This window comes from Corvus brachyrhynchos, unplaced genomic scaffold (assembly GCF_000691975.1).
Source record: "Corvus brachyrhynchos isolate BGI_N302 unplaced genomic scaffold, ASM69197v1 scaffold139, whole genome shotgun sequence".
NCBI classification, from domain to species: Eukaryota; Metazoa; Chordata; class Aves; order Passeriformes; family Corvidae; genus Corvus; species Corvus brachyrhynchos.
Genome location: NW_008246062.1, coordinates 3,067,499 through 3,093,472, shown reverse-complemented (window position 1 = coordinate 3,093,472; position 25,974 = coordinate 3,067,499). Strand labels below are relative to the sequence as shown.

Here is a 25,974-nt window from a genome sequence, read left to right as displayed (position 1 = left end):
TAAACTTGTCTCAAACCGAGACACCTGTATGGCAGTGACCAAAAATGTACACTATATTCAAGGTGGTGCTGCACCAGTGTGGAGAATAGCTCCCTTTTTCTGGGGCAGACATGCTATTTTGTATTAAGTCTCTTTGCCACAATAACTTAAAATATATATTTGAAAGTCTCAGAGGATCAGAGCTAGAGCTAAGGTTTGAATATCTTTTTCCCAGGCAGTAAGCTGGATAACCCACTGCCAAACTATGGCTCCCAAGAAGTAGGCATCCAGTCTGTGCTAGTCCCCTTGTCTCCTTCTGGCATCACCTGCAACAAAAGCAAGCACTCCTAAGCGTTCAACAGTGCCACCTAAAAAAGCTGACTGAAAGTGCTAGCTTACTTGAGAAGAGATGCCTCATTTAGCTAATGATAGCTAAGATTAATTGTATCCTTGACTTTCTGTATTCTGAAGAAAGTGACACAAAATCCTTTCTGGAGGTTCAGAAGGCTGTGGGTTTTTTCTTCTTCATCTTCCTCTTGTCACGTATCACCTCATTTTCCAGCAGCAGTAAATGGACAGAAAGGCTTAGCACACCAAAAAGTGCAACTCGGTGCCTCTTGGTCTTCAGCACCCATCATATTGCTCTATGAGATGTAAATATGTGACCTTATTTTGAAAGGAAAATCCTTCCTAGCTGCTTTTCAGCTCCATCACTTATGCATTATAGACTTTCTACTCAATTGCAGCATAATCTCATAGGAATTTATTATGCATCCTGTATATAAAACAGTATGTACCCTCTACAGAGAACATCAAAAGGTAGTTAATAGAGATGTTAAATTATTATTGGTTGAAAGCAGCCGATGCCCTAGAGTAATCAGATTCTCTCTTTCTCTCGCTTCATATACTATATATAATATATACAATTAATAGTGCACATATATTGTCTCCGAATAGATCTCTATAAAGTCTGCTCAAATGTTAGAGGAACTGATGTATTAAACATGTGGAACCAAGCAAAGATGTCACAATAAGGCACACTACAAGTACCAGCAAAAGTGTTGATGGATAAGGCAAAGGAGAAACTGTGAGTGCCAAGGAAAAAAAAAAAAAAAAAGCTTTATGTTATTTCCTGCTGTCACCATTTATTTGTAGGGGAAGATGGTCAAGGTGCTGCTGACTGGAGTGAATAAATGTAGTGGTATTTATTAATGGTCAGGAGAAAATGTTAAATGCTTACACTGAGCTAATTACTTATTGCCAAAGATCAGGAAAAAGTGTAATTTGGAACTTACTACACAATTATTAGATTAACTGAGATGAGATTGAATTAGAATTGAATAGAATATTCTCTGGGATAAATCTCTGAAATAGGAACCAGGATATTTTTTGAATGCTATGGGTATATTATGAACTGTTGTCTAAGTTCATTCATCCCGATTTATGATGTCCTCCTCAGAGTCTAATCTCTCTTTTTAGAGAGTTGACTCTTTCCATGTGTTTATCCAAAACACAGCAACATCTCAAACAAGGCCAGTAACTTAAAATAACACTCAAATCAGTAGTAAGTATCACTAGTAGCAATCAGAGCAACTGGTGAAATCCAAATACAGATTTATAAGTGTTTCTTTAACAGGTAATTGAAAATTTCAGAATAAAATTAGGTTAATTGAAATTTTAAGATGTAGGACAGTGGAAAAGAAGATAGTGTTTTGACTAAATGATGTTAGAGATTTCCAGCCTCAATTATTTGTGATTCAACAATAACGTCATAAATACATATATTCCAGTATATGCTTAAGGTGGAGAAAATACTGCAACCCACTGAAATTTAGGTATCTAGCTCCTCTAATCATGCACTGGTCTATAGCATGATGTACATTTGCCTGGGGTTTTGCACTGTTCCATTCTAAATTATCTGTGTCTATCTCACAGCTGAAGGCTCATCCCATGTAAATCACATTGCTGTCATGAAGAAACACCCTAGCAAGAAGAAAAATGTCTCAGAAAAGATTTCCTACCTGTTTCACTCACGAGTTCCAGAAGGGAACCCAAAGAGCAAGCTTGGGCTCAAGTGATATGTTTGTGTTAACAAGGCCTGCCATGGGATTCTGCGATAAACAACCAGACACTGTTCTTACACTGAGACTTGAAGTGGAAAAGGGATGCTTGAAGGCTACCATCTTAGCTGGAAAAGTGGCTGACTTTCAGGGAGAAGATCTCTGAAATGCCCTCCTAAAAATCTCTTTTCTAACATCGAATGTGCTGCGAACCGCACTGTGAAGGCCTGGCAGACCTAGCAATAAGAACATGTTTTTCTTAATATCCGGGGGAAATTCCAAATCCTCGAAAGCTCTTTCAACAGGCCTGAAGAAGGAAAAGGGAGTGAAAATCTGGGGAAACTCATCCTTCCCTGTTTTACCCACAGGCTGGGTATGATTATTAATGGACTCTCAGAGGCAAGGGCAGGAGAACAGCACAGAATACACATCCTAAATGACCCTCATTGCACTTGGTTTTATCATGTCATAAGCTGATATTCCATGGTACAGCAACAAAGCAATCCTGATCCCTCTTCCTGCTCTCAGGAAGGTCATCTCAGGAGCACATATTCCATGTATGGGACTATATCCAGGGATAGGTACCTCACCACACAAACAGAGCAAGCAACACTGTGACCAGTGGTTTTGTACCTAACACAACAAATACTCAGATCAAATTTCTTTCTGCTCTGGGCACATCAGTTGTTATCTCAAACTTTTGTGCCCCTCATGGGGTGTCAGTGTAGACTGTCATGGTTTAGGAATGGTGTTCTCCAATTTAATACTCCCACTAAAATCACACTGCCACACACTCCCTCTCCTCCTCCACTTGGAAGCAGATATGGCAAAGATCGTGGGCAGAGGTAAGAAGAATTTACTGGAAACAGCAATGAGATAAGAAAACCAACAGTAACAGAAACAATATTAATAACAAGAGGTGTAAGACAAAGAACTGTTTTACACAGAAAGCCCATGACAATTAGAAAATGCAACTTGGATCTTCCCTGCCACAATTCCTCCTGACTGGAAGGAACACTACTCTCCTTGGAAGTGAGATTACCATTCCCATTCCCCCTCTCCTGGCAAGGACAAGTGGTGGTATCAAGTAGCAGTGGTGGCCTGGCCATGTCCCCTCCTGACTACTGCAAAAAGTTAACCCTGTCCTGGCAGAAACCAGGATATCAAAGCACAAATTTAACACTAGAAGATGAACTAACAATGCCTCAAAACACACCTAATGCCTGCTCTTTATAAGAAAGTCTAGCAACAAAAGTTCACCTCTGATTTGGGCTGAACGTCTCATTTCAAACCATATTAATAAGCCATGTTGAAGAGTGATAAAAGGTGGATTGATCTCATCTAGCTAAAGACATACAAAACAAATATCTACATTTGTCTGCAAAAAAAGAAATGGGTATGAAACGAAACATACTTAGTAAAAGTTTATCTTCCAGTAATAAGATAGTCCATAAGGTTAAACAATAAACTCAGCTGCAGATAACTACCTTGCAAACTCTAAATGAATCCTGTATGCTGTATCAAATGAGACTTTTTTCAAATGCCTTGGTCCAAAAGCATCTGAATTCTGTTTCATTGGTGAGAGTTCCACCTACCTTCATTTTGTGGGATACTAATTTAAAAGACAAAATAAAAACAACTCTTGAAGATCTGAGAATTGCTAAAAATTCTGAGTCGTATTAGAGTTCTGTTTGTTGTGTTTTTTCTCTTGTATATGTAACATATGTTTGGTGTCTTTAAACACAATTACTTTTGTATAATAAAAGTGTTGATTTGATGATGCAACACTTTCTGCAAGTGTGTTTAAGACAGTTTATGTTTTCATAAGTTGTAATGAAACTCAATTATGTATGTGTAATAAGGCTCTTGATTGTTACACTTCTACTTTTCTGTATAATGAAGCCAGCAATTAGAATTTGGCTGCTCTATGGCATAGGAAAACACACTTGTTTTGTAGACAAAAGATCTTAATGAGCATCTCTAAAAAAAAAGTGTTCCAAAAAAAAAAGGTCAATAACTCAAACGTATAATCAGATTTCTTAACAAAAAGGATTTGCTTCCTGAAAATATAATAACTTCAATGGGTAAACAATTGAGATTACAAAAATAAACTCATTCCTATGGTTAGAGAAATTAATCAGAAAATATTTCATCAATAAAGTTATTGCCTTTACATTGTTGACTTACACGTTAGTGCAGGTAAATGCACACAGCTTGTATAGTAATAAGCCCTAATCACACTTATAAGCATCAGTCTTTTGCTTTGGGCCAGAAGTGTGCTTCTAAAGCAAATTTCCCAATTGTCTTTATTTACCATACATTTGTTTGCCTTCTGTGGCAGTCCTGGAGCATGGATACTATTCCTTTTAGGTTAAATTAGACCAGAGGATATATTCCTGGAGATCTTCAGAGGCACTACTCCTGCAGTCTGTGGGTTCAGACTACAACTGACTCAGAGCAAACACTCTTGAAGTGTCTGTGCTGTGGCCATCAGGTTCTAAACACCATCTGTTTTGCCTACACAGATTTCTTTCATTCACCTTACAAGACATCATAGATAAAGATAATATCTCATCAAGGAGCTGATTTATGATTTTCTAGTAACTCTCCCCAGTAGATGTTCATTTTGAAATCTCAGCCTTTTAGTATAGGGCTATGGAGTCAAACTGAGTCCAAACCAACCTGTTGCAACCACAGCTTTCTTATACCATATGTCATCCCTGTGCCCATTTATCAAGTTTCAATCAATTCTGATGACTGGCACAGAGCAAGCGAGGCTGGGAAAAGATACTTTTCATCTTGGAGTGCAGGGGATGAGACAAGAGAAGAGGTAGGACTCACTGAGTGTAATTATAGTTATTTCAATCTGATAAACAAACACTAATCCAATTGTCTTAGACTTTTGTACAGTCAACTAGAGAAATAAGCAATTTTAGGATATGAAATGGACTGCAACCAAATAATTTCTCTTTCTTTCCATGAGGGAGTATAGGCGACCTGCACTGATGGAAATCTCATGTTTAACCCCCATGAATGATGTCCAAATTGTCTGATCATTAGCAAAGCAGAAAAAAGCCACAAGGATTGTCATCTTCTGGTGAAAGAAAGGGAACCCTAAATTGAGAAGTCAGACAGGTAAGTGTCCAGTTGAAAGACTGAAAGCTGAAATAGTCAGTGGCAAATCTTCTTTTGACTTTAAAGGAACTCATGTTTTACTACTAAAATTAACACAGAAAGTAAGAGTAAAATGCTGTCAGTGCACATCATTGTGGTATCATAGTCACACACTGCAGTCAATGTGACTTCAAATGAACCTACAACAACAGTCTCAAGGGTTTTTACACACTCATTTGGATCCACTCACAGCAGTTCATAAAGCCAGGCATTTTACAGGTGGAATACCTGCCAAAAATCTACTTTAAAATGGTTTTGTTCCTTAAAAAAAAAAAACTAAGCAAAACCAAAAAACCCACAAACAAACAAACAAACAAAAACAAACAACAAAAAACCCTCAACAAACATCAGGGTTTTTATTAGATTGCTCTGATGTCCATACTTTTCAGGAAAAAAAAATGTAATCAATATATTGTAAATGCATTGCACTACAGCTTAATTTTCCGTGAAAACCAACTTTTTTTAGAGTTTAATGAAAATATCAATAGAAATATACCCTGGCTTAGGTTTGTCTTTGGGGCTTTTTTGATTCTGTGAAATGCAAATTACTTCCAAATCCTGAATTAACTGATTTAAAATAATTTCCCCTATTTTTAAGTAGTTTTATAATTGTGCTTGCATTTAATTATGGTCCAAGAGGAACAAGATTTCTAATTATACTATTTTTCTTAAAAACATTGCTGAAACCACTCTTCTTCTGTAAATGCCAATTGCTTTGATCTTCCCTTTTTTTTTTTTTCAAATCACACTACAGTGCCTGACATAGCCATCCAGGGTGGGTGTGTGACATCACATTCTGTCTCCTTTGTGCTTGATAAAAGACCAAAAATAGTACAAAGGAAACCCCAAAGCTTGGAAATTGTGAATGTATTTATTGTTACTTTTCAGGTTTTACAAACATGCAGGTGAGACTACACTGAGTACCACACTGATATTGGTAAAGCATGGAGAAGGAGGCAGAGGTGAGGCAGAATGTGTAGAAGATAAGGCTTTTTCACCCTGTGTTGCCAAAAAATTTGTGGCAGCGTAAGTCAGACCTCAGGGAACTCCACAAAACAAGATGTTACCGTACCAAAGGCTGGTAGCCCTAGATAGCTTAGGCTATCAGGGAAGCCTAGATGTGAATCTTATGGATCTCATGTACCAAAACCACGCTCTAGGGCCAGGGTGAGTGTCTGGGGTATTATTACTTGAACTGACCAAATAAACCTGATCATGACTGCATGTGCGCAGCAACTGACCCATCATATGGCAGTGTCATCACAGCCTTAAACAGGTGTTTGGGCTTGGGTAAATTTAATTTGGTCCAATCCAAAAGATATTTTGGAAGCATAAGCATGTGTTAAACTGCTTAATCCCTTTACACACATCCACACACATGAAGAACATGGATTTCCTTGCTGTGGCTTTTACATGATGAACATACAACATTATGATCTGGTTTTAGGTACAATGTGTGACTGCCCTGCTCTTTCACAACTAAATGCAAGAAACATATTTTAGATGTTGTTGGTTTGTTTCTCTTGCTTCATCTTCTTTTCTTTTTTTTTTTTTCTTCCCTGCCATCTGGGTTTCTACAATTAGAGATGGGATTCATCTCAACTAACCTTCACTGTCTGAAAGGTGAATGGCCTAAAATAATCACCTAGGGTCTCTCTGCAGTCAGCAGAGAAAAACAGACAACTCCAAGTAGTGATTTGTCCCAACTTAAGCCAGATGTCTGACACAGACAGGACAAATCAGTCTCTGAGGTACCCATTCCTCTCCACTGAATATAAAAAGGGTCCAGTTATCTGCCTTAGACCAAGTATGTAATTTTTATACAATAACAGTAAGTGAAATAAATCCTGTCCTCAGCATCTTATAATGCATATTATGCTTTACAGAGAGTACTTACGTGAAAAGGATTTCTTATATAGGGACTGTCTTCAAAAGGAAAGCTAACATTTAATAATAGGGAAAATGGAACAGTTAATGCAGAGATTTGGAATTAAATGGCAAGATGAATTGTCAATGACTACAAGACTTTGTTTGACTCAGCAATACAATTACACAGCTGTAGATTATTATGGTTAAATACTTTACACCTGGAAACATATTTGTCATCAAAAAAATTCCATTTTCCATTTCCTTGCACTTGGCCAATTAGATATATAATGACAGCAACATACATTATAAATTTTGCATGCAGATTCTCATTAAAGAAACATCTTAACAATATATTTTAAAGAAATTGCATACGTACTTTGTAAAAGTAATACTTTCAAAAGACAGTTTGAAGTTAAGTCACATGAAAAAATAAAGTAATTACACTTTTTCATACTGGAAGAGACATGGTCAAGTAAGACTTTCTATGAAAAATTATTCCTTTTAAAAATTACTCTCTATTTCTGAGAAACAGCTTCTGAAGTATTGTGATAATAAATTACTCTTCAGAGCAGTGTCTGTTTTAAAAAAGGCCTTCTAAATGTACAATACATGAATGCACAAGATATTCAAATTACACTTCATGCCAAGAGAATATTACCAAGTCACAAACTTAAGTACTCAAAAATTAGTACTTTTTTTTTTTTCTTTTAAATTTGAAAAAGCTTAACATAACCCAAATAATTTTCTAATTAAAAAAAACACTCAGTCCTGAATGGCAGAGTTTGTACCTGTTACATCAGTACATAAACTGATCCATCAGGTAATAACACAGTTAAAAGTCAAAATGTTCATCACATCTTCTCTTAATAGAAGAATTACTCCATTATAATAAGAAGGATTTAGAGTGTATATAGGGGAAGAGTAGGAGGAAGAAGAGGCTGAAGGAAAAGATAATGGGTTTGTACTCCTCTCAAAGAGCTGTCATTGAAACATTAACTCTGACCCTTTCCTTCTTAAGTGTCTGTCATGGAGGAGTTTTTGCATTGATTTAAAATAAAAAGCATAAGTCTACTACACCAATTTATATATCTACATGATCTAAATGTGTTTCTGCCCACTGAGTGTATGGAAGTCCTGAACTGGCCACCTCATATATAAACCTCAGTGTTTTGCGAGATGAATCGAACTCTCTCTCCTGGCACTAATGATATTCTGATGGTTCATTAATGGTACCAAAGGACTAAGTCACTGCAGTGAACTGAGGGTTATAAAAGTCTGCAGATGCTTCCAGTGCTGAGAGCCAGTCAGAGGAAGGTTTACAAACTCTCCCCAATACATGGACATGTTTGATTGTCCATTCGCAACTAACTACTTCAAATAAAGACACCAGATGCCTTGAACAGCTATCAGCAGAAGCTTCCTTTCTGTGAGGTATAAAAATGAAATGAACAGCTGGGGTAAGTTTCTGTTTAATGAAACATTTTACATTTTTTTAAGTATCCTTCCCCAATCGTACACATAAATTTCCCTCCTATCTCATCTAGAAAATGGGCAAATTTTTCCCAATCCTATATGTCCCTAGCGTGGCACTTCAGAAGTTAAATAATGATACTCTCCAATAAATAAGTGAATGGATAAACAAATTTCCAAATCTTATTATAACAAGTGGTTGCACCATTACATAAAGGCCAAATGCTTCTTAAGGAATAATTTCAGGTAAAACTGTGTCATATCATATGTATTTTACCTTTTCCTCCATTATCCAGCATTATAGAGAAGCTCTTCTCTTTCCTAATGCCTTGATTTTCAGGGCATGATAAAGTGGCAAAATGAGTGTGTCTATATTTTGTGGGATTTTTAAGTCAATTCAAGATGTCTACGTGCTTGTATCCGAATCAGTGTCAGGCATGTGCTTCAGAGCCATTGGCATCAATAAGAGCTGAGTTCTTATTGAAGTAGGAGGCTCTGAAGCACATACCTGTGTGTTTGGCGAATCAATGACTTGTGGGCACCCAGCCCTGCCCCAGAGGTGCTGGATATTTCACCTCCTATAGATCCAAGTGGGAGCAGAATGGTAATCTACCATTCTGCACGAAGATGTTGAAAAGGATGTTCTACTTTTCAGAGGCCTGTTAAACCCCTGTGAATCATAACTCTGTCACCCTCTGAAACTATTGTTCCTTCAGACATCTGCCAGTTTGTGGCAACTGAATTTAGACTGTGTATGCATTTTTCTCATGGCCCCGTGACCTGTAAAATATATGTGATGGAACCATCAAGAACACAAAGCCTCAGGAGATTCTGCATGCCTGTGTGTATTATGGGCATTTATTGCCTGTGTATATGTGTGAGCACATTTTTATGTATGTCTGTGTTTCAGTGTTCTCTAGTACCTTCCTTCTCAGGCTTTTTAAATTAGTATCTGATTTTCAAGTGCACTGAATTTATTGAAAAGAATTGCTGAAGAAGAAAGCTGGAAAAATAATGCTCAGAACACTAACAGCAGAAATTACCTCGTCTCACTTAAGGATATAATGGCCACAGGGAGAAATCCTCAATAATTATTTCAGACTAATATTAGTGTTTAAAAGTTAGTATTTTAATGGAAATGTTTGATCCTGATGAAGCACAGAAATTGGCTGTGTCTTTAAAGTTGCCTTGCTCACACACCTCACATGCAGACAGTAACAGGCAGCATAATCCTCTCTGGGCCTTCAGATACAAAACAAATCATTATAGTTTTCCCATGTATGCCAAGGTTAAACAAACACCTGTAATGCTCAGTAACTTCAGCTCCTTCGTACACTGCATTAGTGGCAGCTTTCCTTAAGGATTTGACTAAGCATATGTCTACCCAGCAAAATGGAGACGATTTCCGAACAGATTGCCTTTAGCCTGCTTGATACAGGTAAAGATAATAGCAATGGCACATTGACACAGGCTGGGAAAACTCATATGCACCCACCAAAGCCCCTGAGTAAATATCCAGGCTCCCAATCCTCACAAATGGACAGGATGCCAATCAGCAAGGACTGACAGCTCACAATTGACACAGGTTAGGGAAAAGCAGTCTAGGAAGTCCTGGTTACAGAACTACAGACTGAGTCAGGACAGAGTGATTCAGCAGCTTTGACACTGACTTCCCCTTGTTCCTCAGTTTACCCATTTGATCACTTCATATTTCCTCTTTCTTTCATCTGACCTATTTTGTGGACTGCAGGCACCCCAGGGCAGTGGCTGCCTCTTGGTGCAGAGTCATATCCCCTTCACAGCAATCATTAATAGGTCAGATTTAACTTAGAAGTTAATGGTAAAGGCTGATATATTTATTGCCAATACAGTCTATAAGCCTTTTTTGCTACACAAGGGCTGCTACCATGTTATCTATTTGTATTATTTTCTTTTCTTTGCGATATCCAATGACCCTTGAATCATCCAGGTATACTATCCCACAATAGGTCTGACTAGGGGCTAAAAATAATCAGCAGGTCTTGCCTGGAATGTCTCTTCTCACATTCAAACCAATTTCAAACTTTTTGTTCATTTCCAGGAGTTACTATTTTAGAGTCACTGCCCTTTTCTTTGTATTCAGATCTTCCACCGTATACCTTTTAGTCACCTGTAGCCAATTTTAACACCTACTCCAAACTGCCCTGCAGGGTTATCTGTTGCAAGGCTGGCAGAAAACATGTGAGTATGAAGTACAATCTTTTTTTCTTATCACTGGGGGAAGACTTTTACATTGAATTTTGTATATTCACGGATTATTTTAATTTTTTTTTCCCCCCTTAACAGAAAATTATTTGGGGAAAGGTGCAAAAAGAGGACTCCTACACAAATAAAAACTAAACTGCAATTCCTTGCTTACCTGTTGGAGTAGGGTCCTTATGGGATACTGTTCATCAGAGTACAAAGGAGCTAGCATTCTATAAAGAAAGAGTCACAACACAATTGTTGTACCAGGTATTTACTTTAAAAGAATAGATTCAGCTCCAGTGACTTCATTAAAGCAATTATCATTTACATCTCCTAAAGGTCTGTTGCCCCCAGGGAGACTGCCCTGTTTATTATCAAACGGTGTCTTTCAGTCTCCCTTTCAGTCTTCTGGCCAGCAAAGATCAGCCTGCAGAGTTTATCTCCATTTTATTTACCTTGGTTCTGATAATGTTGCCTAATTTAATGATGGAGTTGTTAAATTTTCCTGATTGGGCTGTGTCTTCCCATGATTTAGTGACGCCCTTCTTGAGTGCAGTTGTTGCACACTTTGCTGATTGAGATGCATAATTTAATTTAATAAATGGAGAGAGTTTACTATCATTTTTGCATATTTTATTATTAGGGAAGATTCACAGTTTTGAGCGCTGGTTTATTCATTCCCCTTATTTATTTATTTTTGGCAAAACCAGCTGCACAGACAACACTTGTTCAGCTGCAAAGCTCCGCTGACCAAGCTCTACAATTCAGGAACTGAACTTTTGAATCTTTTCCTTATTAAGGTGCATATTCTAGCAGCAGAAATTCCAGATGCTTTTTGCTTCAGCAGCCAGGGCTTATATGCTAAGCTGTTGACAAATCTGTTGGGGATATCATTTGTTTTAAGATCACTAAAGTGCATTTTCTATAGTTTCAGCTATGGTTTTAGATTCTTTGATAAAGCAAATAAAGATGCAATCAGTTTCTTTGTAAATCTTCCTGTTTTGCATATAGTAAGTGGCACAAGCTTTCCATAACCAGCAGCTTCAATCTTTGGGGAAGCATTTATCCTACTATTTGAAAGAAAACCTAAGCATTTTGCTATCTTAGATTCTGAAGACACAGCAGGTTGGAAATACTGTAATTCCTGTTCAGTTTATTTTGCATAATATATTGGGGGAAAAACAAGCTTGAAACTGGACTGGCAAATGCAGAATGTAATAGCTATATAAACAGTGATAATAGATGGCTCAATCAGCAAAGAATGCAGCGTGATTATGTATAAAATTTCATCCACTAAAGTTCACAGCGTGATCAGGAAAGGAGGCAGCCAATCAACAGAGCATAGAGCTCTACTGGGAATGAATATGTTTTGAAAACTCAGCTACCCAGAATATTCAACGGGATCAGCAAAGTTCTAAAAGGGGGCATTTTAAGATAATAATGGATATGGCATTATTAGTCAGTAGAATGACAACTCCTTAGCATGCCTGTTTCCAGTAGCGTGTTCAAAAGAATTTAAGTATTATGTACCTGGGAATACAAGTTAATGTTGAGCACGTCAGTCATGGTGAGAGCTGTTGGCAGGACTGGTATAAAAATCTGCTACTATTACACGCTGAAGAATTCACTTCATTACATCCCTACTGTGTCTTAACTCTGTTCATATTTGCAAAGGCTGCCATCTTGACTAGCACCCCGAGAAACAAGTGAAGAACTAAAAAAAGGCATATATGAGGTCTATTCTTTTCTCTGTGAAGAAATAAGTTTATCGTCCTTGAGGAAAGGGCACTCAGAAAAATTGCTAGCAGTTATCTGTATGTTACACAAGGTGCATCGGTCCCACTGAATGCTCAAAGCCTTGTCTGGCTCACAAAGCACATTTGTCACAGCATGAAAATTTCCATCCAGCCTCTAGTGTACATAGTTTGTTCAGAATATACTCCCATATGAACTGGAGATGAACTGTTGGGACTACCTACATGGATGTCAACTTGGATGTCTGCCCCAAAATCCTAAGAAACAGAGAGTCTGGAAATTCATTCCACATGGGCCAGTCACTGACCACTGCAATCATGGTTTTAACATACCATGAGATTGAAAATCTCATTCTTTTCTAGGTTTCTAAGACCCCTACCATTTCATCTTTCTCTTTTTAATGTAAAAAGTAGGTACTCTAAATAAGTTTCTGAGTACCCCAGGAAACTGCTAGTCAGTGCCATCAGGTCTTAATCTGGCAGAACAGCTTCACACAGTCAAGCAGGGTGATGCAACTTCAGTAGATATACAGAATCAGCTGCTGTTGAGGGCCCAGCATTCACACTATATATCTTTTAGGGCTTTTTTTAGTTTATAGTAGCCTTAGAGTGGTCCCATAAACCCAAGATGCAGGAGAACATCAGATATTTGATTAAAGTTCATCACTGACATCAGTTTTTTCCATACAAGATCCTGTTCATACACTCCAAATTCACTTTGTGCAAGACGTAATAATTGAGAAAGGTCCAGAAGGTCACTTCAGAAATACAGTCCTGATCCAAACTGAATTGTCAGGGTAGACAATACCCTGACCCAAGTCAGGTCCTCAGGCTTTTCAGTCAGCTAGAGCATTTCTCTCCATAATTCTGCAAGTTTCCAAAATATAAATGTCCTGGGCTGACATATTCAAGGAGACCAGTACAAGCTCTGTTCCCCATGGCTGGGGAGCAATCTTGTTGAAAGAGGTCTGGGGGATCTGGTGGAAAACAAGCTAAATATGTGTCAGCAGTGTGCCACTGCAGCAAAAAAAGGCAGATAAAATCCTTGGTTGCATCTGCAGGTCTGTTACTAAAAGAGACAGAGAGGTATCATCCCATTCCACTCTGACCCTTTAAGGCTGCACCTGATCCAGCTTTGGTTGTTACAGCTCAAAAAAGTTGTGGACAGACAAGAGAGAGTCCAAAGGAGAGCCACAAAGATGATCAAAATGACTGGACAAGCTGCCCTGTGAGAAAAGAGTGAAAGAGTTAGGTCTTTTCAGCCTGGAAAAGAGCAGGCTCAGGGGCAACTTCATCACTGTGTTACTGAACCTAAAGAATAGCTACAAAGAGGACACTCTTCATGAGGAGTCACATGGAGAAGACAAGCAGCAATGGGAACAAGTTCACCTTGGTATAGTTTCACCTTCACATAAGTTTTTCACAGTAAACCATTCAGAACAACCCTCTCATCACTGAAGGCTTTCAAGCTGCAATAGGACAGAATGCTAAATAATTTTATCCAGGCTCCCTTTCACACTGAAGATGGAATTGGATCATCTCTGGAGGTCCCTTCCAACCTGGGCAGCTCTGTGCTTCCATGATTCTATGATTCTATGTGCATGCATGTATACATATGTGAATATGGATATGACATACATTACCTTCCCTTAAAAAAGAAACATTAATATATATGCTATTTTATATCCCTTTCCACAGCCACCCTTACGTTACTGCCAAACTGATACTGAAAAGGGCTGACTCTCATGCAGGCAGCACCAAAGAAGCCCAACACTTGCTGTAGTAATAGACTGTTATGCATCACAAGATATGGAGCCTGAGGCGAGAATTACTGGCTAAAATTCCATGACAGGCGCTATGCAAGAGGTCAGAGCACATAATCATAATGTTCCCTTCCAGCCTTAAAATCTATTAATCTAAGGATTTCATTCTACTAGGTATTGTGCACAATTTGCTACAACAAATACTGAATTCAATTCACCCAGGTCACACAGGAAAACAGTTGTTTTTAAGATTACACTTAGAAAGAATTTGCACGTGGTATCAGCTAAGTTCATGTACTAAAGAAAGGACCACAGCAATCTTTTATCACCTTTTGCTTGGATCAGCACACTTTTTAAATCTCTGAGAAATTCTAGTGACTTCAAAGGCTTGATGTTTTAAAAAGAAGAGTCACTTGTTAAGCAAATAAATGTAAATTGAACCTCTCAGGTTGTTTTGTTTCCTTTTGTTTTGTTTTTGTTTGGCTTTTGTTGTTTTGTTTTTTACTTCCGCATTGATGAAAGGTCTGATAAAAGGTAAGACTCCTTTTATCCCATTATTTTTTCACAATACATTTGGCTACATTGAATTTAGTACTGAAAAAGAGTTTAATTTTAAAATTATCCCCATACAATATGAATAAAACATATGCTAATTGGATTAAGAACTGTCTAACTATAAGGTCTCAAAATGCAGTACTTAATGTTGTATTATCCCAGGATTTAGGAGGGAGCTGTTTCTAATGTGGCTTAGTAATTGGTGCAGCATTATTCAATATTTTCATCAATAAGTAAATAAGAAATCACTACAGCTAAAATCTGCAGTTGGCACAGAGATTGACAGGCTGGTAAGTAAGGATGGGAACAGGAAAAACCATCTGGCTGTCTCATAAAATGGCAGCCATAGAAATAGAAGATTCACTGTAACATGATTATACCTGGAAAAAGAAGGTAAAAAATGTCTTTGTCTTCTTTAGAAAGAAGGCCCTGAACACTTTGCAAAACAGAAACAAAGTATTAGTGAAACTGGACTTGTTGCACAGTCAACAACTCTGTATTATCAACACTGTTTTCTGCACAAATTCAAAATGCAGCCACTTCAGGTGCTATGAAGAAAATTAACTTCACCCCAGCAAAACCAGCACAGAAGCTGCTGACATAAAGCAATGGGCAAAGAAGTCTTAAAAATAATCATAATGTTTCAAACACATTCTTAATGAAGGATTAAAATAAATCAATTTGCTTAATTTTCTGTAAAGAAAGGAGTTGACTGGATTACAACACAGGTAGGACAAGGTAGGATATGTCGTGTAATCTTATGCAATATGACAGAACAAGCAAGAATGATTGGACATATTCAAACTGGCAGACAATCAAATTCTTAGGAAGGCACAACTTTTTAATAGCAGGGGTCACAAACTATTGGAAAAAATTACCCAATAAGTAATAGATTCCCTGTGTTTTGATGTCTTCAGAAGTAGCGTGGATGCCTTTTGGGAAGGAATGTAATTAAATACTTTGAATTCAATACTGAATAACTCTGTGACATTTAATAAATTGCGATATGGAACTATCCACAGTAAGAGTGAATGTGAGTGTCCCTTCTGGCTTTATCATCTCCGCATGTATTATTTTGTATTATAATGGATGTCCCACAGGATTGTTGGCTGGAATCCTACTCTCTTTTTTATGATAGAAGGACATACTGCAGACTAACTTAAAAATAATAATAACAATAAAAGGAATTTAAGTCCTAGTATTTCTTTTATTTCCACTTTCTGCATCCCCATCCTTCACAGCCATAATGGGACACATCTAGGTGTGTGTTACCACAAGATAACTCTCATCTTGGGTCATTGAAGGCGCTCCTCTTTGCCTTGTGTTTCACACTTCCCCAAAGGTATATGTTATCTCAGTATAACACATGCCTTGTCGTGTCTTATTTCTCATCTTCAGAAGAGACCTTGAAATTAAATAAATAAGTCACCAAACAGTATGGGAGGAATTGAAGGGTATTTTTCCCCCAGTGTTTCCTTCTGTTTGTGTGTGCATAGGGGTGTGTGTGTGTAGGCGTTTTGGATTTCTTCAGGGGAGAGGAAGGAAGAGAGAAATGTCTGGAAGAAAGAAAGAATTAAGAATTGAAAGAAGCACAGAGATTAAAAAAAAAAAAAAAGTGTTGAAACAGCCGTGCAGCTTTGTTACATAGCAACAACATAGGTTTGTGATAATAGGTTCTGATGAAAGAGTCCCAAGAAAATTATTAACATGTTTGCACATGTACACAAAGTAACAAAAACATTCTAAGATAATAAAACATACATAAAGAAAGGGGGGAAAAAAGAACAAGTAAGCAAAGTCATAACAACTGGCACCTGCATAGAAAACCAGTGCATATAAAACCTGGAAACAGGAGAAAATAGAGATTTCACAATCAGCACAATTAGGAAATACAAGCAGAAAACACTAGTCCCACATACTCACAGAATGTGTTCTTTTCCCTTCTTTCCACATGCTGTGTTCCAGTTGTGATGATAAGACAGACTGGCCCATACAGGTGAGTAAGGAGTAACAGGGAGGTACTGCAGTGACACATGGAACACTTTTACATGGCTGAAAAAATGAAGGCCAGAAGTATGCCGGCAACTCATTTCTTCACAGTCCTCACTTCTTAACCTCATTGAAGATGGTTTCAGTTGTCCTGATAAGCAAAGAAAATGGCAGAAATTATTGCTATGTAGGAAGTAAATATCTATCCAAATACCTAATTGCTTTTGAAAATACCAGCACTGTTTTCACAGTTGGTTTTTTTGCTTGTTTTTTTTTCTTCCTTGACTTAGCCACTAAAAGACTGAAGTCAGTAAATCAGGCTCTCCATACCACAAGTCTCATCAGCACCCACCAAAACAGCGTTATGAGGAGAGCCTTGGGCTGCTGTTGGTTGTGTCAGCTCCAGAGTTGGGACTAATCTGGATGTATGAACATATGTCTGCATTCAAACTGCAAAACTGAGCAGTAGAACATGTGGATTGGGATTCAAAACCACACTGACAGAGCTACCTTGTTCCTGGATTCAGTTGCGCATCTGCGCAAATTCCCAGGATGCACAATGTACAGAAATCCATCTGGGGGAGCATACTGGTTTTACTCTGAATGAACAGTAGCACCAGCTACTAGACTCTTGGGAATTACAAAAACTGAGTTGTCATAGAGAGGTGGAAGCTGCCATTTATGTCCTATCAAGAAGTGCAATCAAATTTGAAAGACCAGGAGCTGGACCTCTAAGTGCACAGTACTACTCTAGTCTTCAGACTGGCAAACACAAAACCAGCCCCATGTTTATGAAGCAGCCTGCCTTGGGTTGGAAGGGTGCTTAAAATCCAGCTAGTACCTCAGCTGGACTTGGAGTACCAGTTTGGAGCAAAGCCTTTTGTTTTGTTTAATGTTGGTGAAATGCCTAGAGCAAGGCAGTCCTGCCCCATTCCTTGACCACTGGTGATAACTTACATACATCTCTTTAAACCAGTCTACTCAGAAACTATGTCTTCTCTTTTGCAGAGCAAACAGGTGACCATGATGAAGAAAGAAGGGCTAGTCTTTTGCTTGAAAGACCAACTTCCATCGCAGTGAAGAAACTCTCTCTCCCCTGCTTCATCGGAGAGCAAATGACACACAGGTGTCAGGGTCCTGAGCCATCCTTACTGTCCCTGACCAGCCTCCCTGGGTGCCATAAAGAGAGCAATCCATGTCACTTCTAAAAGGTCAGTGCACGACAAAAGCCATGAACAACCACTTGCCTCCTGAGTTTCCAACCCTACTGCTTACATTACTCATTGTGACCTGCTACACTGATTTCATGCAGGATTTAGGTCAGCAGAGGTACTGTTTTCCCTCAGAAGACTCACCACATCCTCATCCAACCTTTTCTTCAACCTCCTGTGGCATATCCTCCCCAGACTCTGCTAAAACAAACGTTGGTGTGGCCACACTGGGAATTGAGTCAAGGTGATTTTTTGGTCCAGGGTATGCAAACAAAATACATATATTTCATCTAACAGATCTGTCTGTCCATAGAGATATAAGAATTTTTTTTCTTCAGTGCTAAAGAGGGGGAGACAAGGAAGAAGGAAAGAAAGGCTTTGAAGAGTGTGTCTGCTTTTTTTCCACATCAATATTGTCCTGACAGAAGGATAAATTATACACGAATCTGCAGCTTAAGCCAGCCCTGGTGTCCACACAGTGAACAGCAGAATCATGTGTGACCAAACACAGAACCATGTTCTTACAGGCCAGCTGTGCATCTGTCAGAGCTGTGGTCAACAAAAATTTTGCTGAAGGCATGGGGGAAAACATAATCATATTTGTCAGCTAGGTCCCCAGAAAAACAGGACAGCAAATGGCTGCATTGGATGCAATATTTGGAAGTAGAAAGCAATAATGGATAATGAGAGACACTGAAAAGCATACTAGAGGTAAGAAGGTGCCTTTCCACACATCTCTGCTGGCTTTTGACTGTGAACAAGCACATCCCCTGCGCATTAACTGCTCTTTTCCAACTAGCACATAGCTGCACAGATCAGCTCACAGATGTGTTCATTTTCTGGACCTTGGCTGCAAGTACAGCACTTCTGGGTACGAATCATCTGGTTCCTGCAGATGAGGAGATCACATGCCAGGGCCGTAGAGGAAAATACCACCCATTTCAGGTTCTTCACAAGTTGCCGTAAGAGCAAGAACGAGAGGTGCAGAATAAAAAAAAAATAGATTTTGCAGTCTGGGAGATTTCCTAGCATTGGTGGGAAAGCACTCGCTTCAGGCCATTGTAGACCAATAAACAGTTCATTTTTTCATTGTTCTAATTAATTTAATTAAGTTAACTTCCAAGGTGTGTTAAGAAGCAATGCCTTGGGTGATTAACTGTTCCCATATCAAGGTGTTTTCACAAACACATTTACCTTGATTAGTGTACACATTATTATGTAATTAAATACCTCACACAGAGGAATTTATTAGTGCCTCCTTGTCTCCTAACAAATAAAGCAGCCCTTGAAATTCTCTCTGAAAAGAGCTCTCCTAAGCTAGGTGAGAAGGACAAGCAAAAATGTGTGGAGAGAAAGATAATCATGGATTCATCATGCAAGGAGGTCCCTTATTGTCTCAGCAAGGCTCTGCATCTCTGTTTTTGCAAGGACTGTGAATGTCTGCCTGGGTTTCCTGAAGACTTTCTGGCTAATTAACCCACTTTTTACAAATCTAATGTGAGTTTCTTTGGCCAGCAGAATCATCGGTGCCCCAGTTCTCTGGAACAAATTTTTTATTCAAACCTTAATTTAACTAAAAGGAAAACCTCAGCATAAAGCATTTACTTGAGAGCATTTCAAATCTGAAAAAAAAATATTACAAAGGAAACTTAAACAGTGTTTAAGAGCTCTTCCTATGGAGCTTTAGTCAAAGGAGTGAAGTGGGCCAGTTTCACTGAGAGTTTGCTTCTTCTTTCTATCATTTGTAGCCTACAATCACTTCAGCCACAGTTCTAGACTTAAAAATGTGCTTAAATATTTTGTTGAACTGAGGCCAAGGTTACTCCCATTGGCTTCAACAGAGATTAGTGCATGAAGCTGGGATTAGTCTTTGCCCTATCTGCAGGCTGTACCTGCTATTTTATTAGGTGTGACCACAATATTTCAACATTCTCTTCTGGGTTTGTCAGTAGATCATAAATTGCACTCACCATCTGATGAAGCAATAAGATTTGCTTTATGCCTCATTGGTCACTTTCCCAAGCATTAAAGCTTAGAATGAACAAAACTCGGATGGTTCGAAGGTTCGGTTAAGAGATTTGCCCAAACTTTACAAAAACATATTTTAGAACTCTTATGTCTGTAAAATAAATTAGATTTTCATTAAATTCTGGTATTACTAATTATTTATTCCAGGTAAGCAAAGCAGTTGGATGAAAAATTCTTCTAGCAAAGTTAAATATGATCGTCAAGTTCCCTGTAGATCAGGAATTTAGTGCTGGAGTAACAAGGTGCAAATTCACTATCATTACCCCAGTTTATCTGTGAGAAGGGAATTTCAGACCTACACCCACAGTCCACATAATTTTCCCAAGCTATGAAAGTCCCTCTTGAGCTAAATTTTGAATGTTAAGTTGCTGCCATTATACTCCTCAGATGAATTTCATCTAGCGTGAATACAATCTCTAGTTTTCTATCCTTCCCCCCTAAAAAAAAAAAAAATCTAGCTCCTCTTCAGTGTGTCTTACTCTGAGAAATGACAACAAAGTCTGGGCTCTTTCAAGCGCTTAAATGCTCCAATTGAGTGTTACTTATTTGAGTCATTACCCATAATTCCTTTAAAGAATAAATAAAAAATGTTAAAAAATAAATTTAAAATATTTAAATATTTTCTATTTTGTGGAAAATAAAAAAAAAAAAAAAATGTAGGAAATAAGGAACAGGATTAGACAGCTGGCCAACTATCCAGTCAGGAGAGGAAAGAACGTTTTGGATGACTGCCTTTTTAAGGAAGGTTTACCTTGCTTAGTGCTTGCAGCAGTGTTGGAAATTTCAAGACCTCTTATCCCCTGAGCATCCCCTTACACAACCCACTTATAAAGCCATGAGTTTGCCAGCCTTGGTTACACAATACCTCAAATATGGGCACTGTCATTTCATGACCTAATGCCAGCTGTGCCTGAGAGAAGTCATCCATCCATCCATCCATCCTCTACATCCATTTCCTGACCTCGTTCCAGGTTCAGCACATTGGTGGTCACAGAGTGAATCTCATCAGTTTGCTTCTCTGACCAAAAATCAAACATTTAGGGTTTTTCTTTTTTTTTTCCCCCACATCATTTTCAGCCAGGACATTGCACTGCATCATCTCACTCCATGGTTGCATGATTTCTGGAACTCACGTAAGGTAATAGCAGAAGATCACAGTCAGGAGCTGGGGATGGTTGAGATCACCCTTTTAGCCTGTAGCACAATGTTAGATCAGGTCAGGCCAAGTGGAAAGAGAAATGTAACCTCCTGAATCTCTGTGCATCGGTGACTGGGACTGGCTTTTGAGTTTATTCTCCTACTCCCCTCAGCATGGCAGGAACACTGTAAAAAGTTGTGCATTTTCTGGAAAAGTGCTCTCCCCAGCAGATTTTTAGTACCAGCTCTGCTTCTAATAAGTAAAATTTGATGCAGATTTCTAAGCTCCAAATACCAGCTTTCAAGACTTCAAGTCCCAAATTACAATAAGAACCTATACAGAAAAGAACACTATAAATGCACTGCACTCTTTCACATATAATTAGCTAATTGCATATACTGGTGCTTGGAAGCTGGCTTTTTTCTAGTCCCTGTCTAGGACTAAGAATAATATAAAGGAAAATAAAGGAAGAAGTAAACAAACCCACTTTTTTCCCTTGTCCTATGAGTACAGCAACTATGCTCCTGAGCAGTGCTCCAAATTCTTGGAATTCAGTGTGCTTACTTATTTTGATATTTTTCAGGATACTGTGCCCTAGGGAAAGTAAAAAAAAAAGTCAAATCTTAATGCTAGTGCATAAGCTTTAAGCATTTAGGGCCCAGCTTTCATTCTATGGTAAGTATAGGTCCTGGCTCACAATGGTGTTGTAGTCCAGACCAATCCCTCTGAGTTGTCATTGGAATACAAATAATAAGGCTTACTGATTAACCTACCTGCTGACAGGCATAAAAAGCCTGACTGAGTTAAAAGCACTCAAAAGCTTTTAACAGCCCTCCTTGTGTGTCTACCATTCCCCTTCCTCAAATCACATGCACAAAAGGCAATAGAGGAACCTACAGGATCTTGTTTTCCATTCAGTTCTTAAAGTACCACCAGGAAAAAAACAAGTATTAAGGTCCTCTAATATACAGCCATCACCACCCTTTTTAGAGAGGATGAATTAGGTGACATTGTCTGGGAATCTGGAAAATACTTCTGAATGCCAAGTGAATCAATGTTGAAATAAGAACAAATACAATCCCTACAAATGGGACAAGAGCTATCAGGTCTGTGGCAGTGAGAGAGAATTATGTTTGCCTGGGGCCAGCTCCTCAGGGAGTGAAGATTGATTCTTTATGATTGATGACTCGGCACTTGAATGCCAAGTCATCAATTCCCTGTGTTCATGGCATTGACTGCATCAAGATAACTTTTCCCTCGTGCCTAAGCATGGATATGGTCCTTGCCTAGAGTGCAGCCTCAGAGGGCTTAGGTACAGAACCTGAGTCACTTGCTTTAAATAAGAGACAGACAAAATCTCCAGTTGCCTGGCTGCAAGAAATAGACAGCACTGAAAAATGAAGTGGAGACTGTGCATGGAAGACTTGGCCACCCCTTTACTGTAGCAGGTCCAGATTATGTACCCTAAATTGAATGGGTTTGCATTATTCAATTATGTACTCTGAAATGCAAAATAAATATTTTTTGTTTTGTTGGCTGTTGATTCAAGCCTTTGTCTGGGAGAACTCAACACTCATTCCACTGCAACACTGTAAGCTGTGCACCTCATAACACAGAGGAAAGTGGCAACCAGAAATACGTACCTTTATCTGTACGAGGGAGTGTTGGAAAATGCACCTGTCCTATGGGTCTTGACAGCTATTGACAAATATGCACAAAACAGCTACCCACTGATAGAGGAGGAACTGTGATTTCACTGTCAAAAAAACATCTTAAAAAGAAACACCATGAAAAAACACAGTTCATGTTTGGAAGAAAGTCCATTCCTTGTCTCATTTGTTCTGTCCCTAAAGTCCAAGCAAATAACCAAGTTTCCTAAGTAAAATTTAGACAGTCTTGACTAACTATCCTCTTTCAATTGCCACAGTGCTTTAAAGGACAGCTCCAGCTGCCTTAATTTAGAATTTCCCCATGAGGGGAGGATCCATAGCTGATACAAAGGCCCCCCAGGCTGGGGGCCATGTCCGTGGTGTAGAAAGGAGGAGGAAGTCGAGCAGGACTGCGATATCTCTCAGCTGAATTCAGGCTAACAGAAATGTTCAATCAGTGTATGTTAGAGAAACTGTGCGGCTGCTCCTTTACAGCCTTCAGAATGTTTAAGCCTCGAGAAGCCACTAGCAGAGCAGGGAAGGAATTCTGCTGTAAAGTCACCCTTCTGTCCCACTCCAAGAGGAGCCATCCCACTTTTTTCTTTATTTTTTCCTCCTTTTGTCTTTTACTTGGCTACCTTTAATCCTGAAAAAACATAATGCTGTTTTCACTAGGTGTACGAAAAAGGTTTGGGTTTTTTTTTCATTCATTTGTTTGTTTGGTCTGGTTTTCTTGGTTTGGTTGATTTTTTTTTAATAACTCTGTTTGCAGAACTCAGACTTTGAAAACATTCTTTCCAAGTTCAGATTGAGTTTCAAAAATAATAACATGAAAAAATAGGAAAACATCCTTAGTCAGAACTTTCTTCCATCCCTTTTCACTTTTAACTTCTAGGAAGACTGATGTGTGATGTCTTTAAAGAAAGTGTTAAAAATTTTGCAAGCAGTAATTAGAAACTTCAAAGCTTCACAAATCTTCCTAGTAAGGTTTTTACTTTGCTCCAAAACAAAGCAAAATTTAAGCAGAAAAACGAATTCTCATTTCCACTTCCCACAACCAAAATGCCCAGTGTCTCAAGCCAGTCAAAAAAGCAGAGAAGCAGTAACAATAATAAAGAAATAAAGTGTAGATTCCATCTCTAGCCATGTGTAAGAACATGCTTCCTTCATTCCTTCACGTTTACTAACAATCTATGATCACTACTGCTTAATGTTTATCTAGTGATTCCTCATCCTTGATTAAGACTTAATAATGCTGATGTCAAAACCAGTTATGAGGGAGTATTTGTAATACCAGCTTATTAGTGCTTTGGGACATACAATATTACAATCATCCTTTTAATCACATCACATTGCATTTGCCCTATTCAGAAGCATGGAGTTGTTTCACACCTCCCGCTAGAATCTTTTTGACTCAGAGGTTATGTGCCATATGCTAAAGGATCTATGTCTAGAAATAGATGTGAGCTATTTCCAGCCTTCCCTCAAGCCCAGGCTGTTGGATTTCTACTCCTGTCTTATAACTATATAATGTGTTGTACATTTAAGTTGCTTTCAAACTTGTTTTTAAGTGGCAAGTACTTGAGGATGAAAGGCTGAGAGTTACATAGTGTGTTTCCCTCTACAGAGGAATAAAAGTGGCGATACCTTTTGAAGGGTGTGAAAGAGCTGTTAATGATTTTCCATTAACTTTTGATGTAATGATAGAAGGGAAAAAATATAGTATTATACTAAGAAGAGATGACCTCTCTCACACAAACTGCAGCCAGACAACCAAATCTACAGTCATCTGTAGCCTGGCCATTTATACTAAACAATTCCAGTCCAATTCCTTGTGAAATATTCTGATTCCATTTTCTCTGGGTTGGGCCCTTGCTGCCAATAAATCACCATAGATATTTTTACTTGAATTGCGCTTTTCTACAGAGACTCTAAAAGACTTTGAGATCCCTTCTGCACGAATGTGATTTTTATCTTATATGCACATAACGTTGATGTTACACATCCGGACTTGTGTTTGTTAAAGTGAGCCATGTACACAGCAAGCTTTTTACAAGTAGACTGAAATACAGAGGTGTAGATATGCACACAAACACGCACACAGCTATTTCAGCTCACAGAAAGTTCAGTTCCTTTGTTGGTCTATAAGTATCCAGAAGTTTGGGCACAAGTCTTGATCAGGTACAAAGTGTTGATCATAAAGTCCTAACACTGCATTGTCAGGAGAGGAAGGAGGCAAAGCTTCACTCTGTGCTTGGCTGACATTTTTATATACTTTCACAAAACAGATGTGGTTGGCCTGAGGTAGACTTGATGCTTTAGGCTAACAGGACTTTCTGTTTGACTCTGTATATGGAAGATCTCCTAAGGAAAAGGTCATCCTGAAAAAAAGCAATGTGTCCACCAGTGACCTCAGTGTATGCACAGATGCTCCCAGCTTCACTTTTGTAACAGTTTTAGTAAAAGTCACTAAGAGTCTTTGTCAATTTGTTGACAATTTTAATTACAAGAAGACTTGATTATAACTACTTTGCAGACTATTCAGTATTTCTCTTCATTAACATCTTATCAGCAGTATAATTGCAGGCTGGAGTGAACTCACAATGCCTTTTACCTTCTTCGAAGCTTCATTCAAAATGTGAAGACAACTTCCAACTCAGTCCTGTGAAGCTAAAGGAGATACACTCCTTCAAACATTTAATCAATCTGAGTTAAAGCAACAAAACCTGAGCAAGTACCTTTTGACCTACCAAGATCATACAAGAATCATACTCATGAAAGCAGTGCACTGACTTAAAGAATAAGAATTTTACCAGCACTTTAGCAACTGTATTTGCAACTAGAAAAGGGACTAAGTTATCTGTTCCCTAGAAGATGACACAATTCAAAATTTTTGTGTTTCAAAAAAAAAATTCTGTTTGTTCAACAGGGAACGAGGACATAGCCTCAAGCTGCCAGGGCAGGTTCAGGTTGGACACAGGAAGGATCTCTGCACTGACATTGTGGTCAGGCATTAGAGAAGGATGCCAAGGAAGGTGGTGCAGTCACCATCCCTGGAAGTGTTCAATAAACAATCGGACATGGTTTCAAAACAAAAAAAAAGTTAATT

General features: G+C 38.5%; 1 long non-coding RNA gene across 1 annotated transcript; it reads right to left on the bottom strand.

Annotated features, from left to right (window-relative positions):
* Positions 1–2,882: 2,882 nt before the first annotated feature.
* On the bottom strand, positions 2,883–24,688 carry LOC108449708. The gene is made up of 5 exons (XR_001865973.1): positions 24,676–24,688; positions 20,574–20,578; positions 10,019–10,023; positions 5,857–5,863; positions 2,883–2,973 (listed from the first exon to the last, which is right to left on the bottom strand). It is a non-coding gene; the product is annotated as an uncharacterized LOC108449708 (long non-coding RNA).
* Positions 24,689–25,974: the final 1,286 nt, after the last annotated feature.